Consider the following 3,655-nt stretch of genomic DNA (forward strand, 5'->3'; position numbering starts at 1 on the left):
TGGATGGATGGACGGATGATTAGATGGGTAGGTGAATGGAACAATAAATTTGTCTATCCCCTGCCTTGTGTCACAAAGGATTTGAGATGCTCAAAAAGACTCAAGATATGTAGAACTAAAAAGTAGAATTTTAGCATAGCCTCTGTACCTGGCTTCCCTCTAGGCATTAGAATACATCTGTGAATAAGACACAAAGATTTTTCCCCTTATGACCCTTACATCTTAGCAACATGAAACAGACAATGAACAGTAAACATAACAAATGAGTAAATTATGCAGAGTATGTTAGAAGGCTTAGCGCTATTGATGAGAGAAGAGAGCAGGGACATTGAGACTAGAAAAGCCAAAGAGGTGGGGATGGGACGCCATTCTAACCAGGGAGGTGAGGGAAGGACTCATGGAGAAGGTGAGCTCTGAGCAAAGACCTGAATGAGGGGAGGAAGGGAGCCCTGCAGCGATCTAGGGGGAGAGCATCCCAGGTGGGGGAGAGGGCCTGCAAAGGTGCAAGGTTTTGGGTGGGAGTGTGCCTTTCCTCTTGAGGGATAACATCCAAGGCCAAGCACCTGGAGCGAAGTGAGTGCAGGGGAGAGCCAGGGGTCAGAGGTCACAGGGTGGCCAGGTCACAATAAGGCCTTGTGGGTGACGGGGAGAACTTTGGTGTTTTTGCTGAGTGACGTGGAAGCCGCAGGAAGGTGTTGGGCAGAGGAGGAATATGACCTGGCTTAGATTTTAAAAGGGGGGGCGCCTGGGTGGCTTAGTCGGTTAAGCGTCCGACTTTCGCTTAGGTCATGATCTCGCGGTTCGTGGGTTCGAGCCCTGCTTCGGGCTCTGTGCTGACTGCCAGCTCAGAGCCTGGAGCCTGTTTCAGTCTGTGACTCCCTCTCTCTCTGACCCTCCCCTGCTCACGCTGTCTCTCTCTCTCTCCTAGAAATTAAAAAAAAAAAAATTAAAAGGATCCCTTGGGCCAGTCTTGTAAATCAGTAGAGCACAGGAGGTTGGAATCAAAGCAGAAAGAGCAGTGAGAACCCAGCCAGCTAAGAGGGCATGGTGACTCACACCGGAGTGGGGGCAGGAGAAGTGATGAGAGGTGGTCAGAGTCTGGGTATCTTCTGAAGCTGGATTTAGTAGGCGTTCGTGGTGGATTGGGGACAGGTGTGAGAGGAAGAGAGGAAACAGCTTTGATGCTGGGAGTTTGGGCCTGAGTCACGGCAAGAAAGGAGTTTCTTTCCCCATCTAAATGGGGAAAGCTGGGGTCAGGCCAGGGTTTGTGGGGGGGCACAGTCAGGAGCTTAGTTTTAGACATGCGGGGTTCTGATGTGCACTGGGCATCCAGGGCAGAGGTCAAACAGGCAGTCGTTATTGTCGGAATTCAAGAGGCGTCTGGGCTGGAGACATAAACTTGGAGTATCACACACACACACACACACACACACACACACACACACACCCCAGTAGTATTTAAAGCGCTGACACTGGGTGAGGTTCTCAACACAGGGATACAGAAGCGGCTGCAGGACTGAGCCCCGGGGCATCCTGGCATCAAGAGGCTGCAGAGAGAAGAGAAGCAGTGAAGAAGGGGAGACCAGTGAGGCAGGGCCAGATCCCTTCCCTTGGATCTAGTCTGTCCCTGTGACTTTACCCAACAAAATGTGGCAGAAGCCACGCTGCGCCTGTCCCATGCCTAAGCCTTAAGACGGCCTGGACACTTCTGCTCTGCCGGACCCCAGGCAGCATGGTGTGCGAAGCCCGAGCCACACAACAGGCCACGTGCAGGAGAGAATGGAAGCCCTGTGCTCAACAGGCCACGCCAAGCTCCAGCCAGTGGCCAGCACCAACCACGGGCCTTCTAAGATCTTAGCCCAGTGGAGCTTCCAGAAGGCTATGGCCCCAGCGGATACCACACGTACCAGGAGAGCCCCCAGCAGAGCCCTGTCAACCCACAGCACGGAGATAATAAAATAATGGTGGTTGTTCTAAAGCCATGAAGTTCGGGGTGCATGGCAACACAGCAAGAACCCAAATGGGGAGACATGTAGGGGTCATTAGAGGGGCAAGAGGAATCAAGACTTTTTCTTAACAGTGATGGCATCACTATCGTTTTATTGAATTATAACTGACATACAGTATCATATTCAAGTGTATGAGATAGTGATTTGATTTTTTTAAATGTTTTATTTATTTCTGAGAGAGAGAGAGACAGACAGACAGATCATGAGCAGGGGAGGGTCAGAGAGAGAGGGTCAGAGAGAGAGGGAGACATAGAATCTGAAGCAGGGTCCAGGCTCTGAGCTGTCAGCACAGAGCCTAACACGGGGCTCGAACCTATGAACTGTGAGATCATGACCTGAGCCCAAGTCGGACGCTCAACCGACTGAGCCACCCAGACGCCCCATTGTGATTTGATATTTTTATACATGACAAAATGATCACCAACAGAGGCCTAGCTGCCATCTGTCACCATACAAAGTCGTTGCAGTATTATTGACTATATTCCCTATGCTGCACATGACATCCCTGGGACTTATTTATTTAATAAGTAGAATTTTATGCCTCTAATCCCCTTCACCCATTTCACCCATCTTTCCGCCCCAGCCCCTCTGGCCACCACCAGTTTGTTCTCTGTACCTATGAGTCTCTTCCTGTTTTGTTTTGTTGTGTTTGCTTGTTCTCTTTCTTAGATTCCACATACAGGTGAAATGGTACCGTATTTGTCTTTCACCGTCTGACTTACTTCACTGAGTACAGTCCCCCTCGTTTATTTTTGCTTTTGTTTCTCTTATGTGTGGAGACAGATCCACAGAATGTTGCTCAGGCTGATGTCAAAGAGATTCCTGCTTTTGTTTTCTTGTAGGAATTTTATGGTTTGGGCTGTTACATTTAAGTCCTGAGTCCATTTAAAAAATTTATTTTAATGTTTATTTAGTTTTGAGAGAGAGACAGAGCATGAGCAGGGGAGGGGCAGAGAGAGAGGGAGATACAGAATCTGAAGCAGGCTCCAGGCTCCGAGCTGTCAGCACAGAGCCCTATGCGGGGCTCGAACCCACGAACTGTGAGATCACGACCTGAGCCGAAGTCGGCTGCTTAACCAACTGAGCCACCGAAGTGCTCAAGTCCTTAGTCCATTTTGAGTTTATTTTTATAGATGCTGTAAGATAGTGGTTCAGTTTCACTCTTTTGCATGTAGCTGCCCAGATTTCTGTTGTTTTAAAGAAGGGAGAAATAGTGGCATGTGTATATGCTGATGAGAATGATCCCGAAGAGGTTAAAAATGATGCTGTGGGAAAAGAGGCCAGACGAAGGGGGATGGGTCCAGCGCACAAGAACAGGTACAGGAGCTCATGGGCAGCTCACCTGTGGCAGCAAGTAGGAAGCCTGAGTAGGTGGGTGGAGATGTCGGTAGGGGGCTCAGTGCATGGTGGGTGTGTGAGCATTCCGACTGCTTCGATTTCGTCAGGGAAAGGAAGTCGAGCGTGTGGGTGGTGGGGGCCCGGGGGGAGCATTAAGGGTTTAGGGGAGCGGGGGAGTGAAAGAGTAGACTAACGGAGCTGGAGAGCCAATGGGGAGATAGGTACAGCCTAATTGCCAGGCAGTAGCAAGGGCTCTCTTGATGTTCAAGGTCACGAATTTTGAAGTGAGCACAGTCAGAGCGGCGGCT

Source organism: Crocuta crocuta, unplaced genomic scaffold (genome assembly GCF_008692635.1).
Source record: "Crocuta crocuta isolate KB4526 unplaced genomic scaffold, BGI_CrCroc_1.0 scaffold69, whole genome shotgun sequence".
NCBI lineage: Eukaryota > Metazoa > Chordata > Mammalia > Carnivora > Hyaenidae > Crocuta > Crocuta crocuta.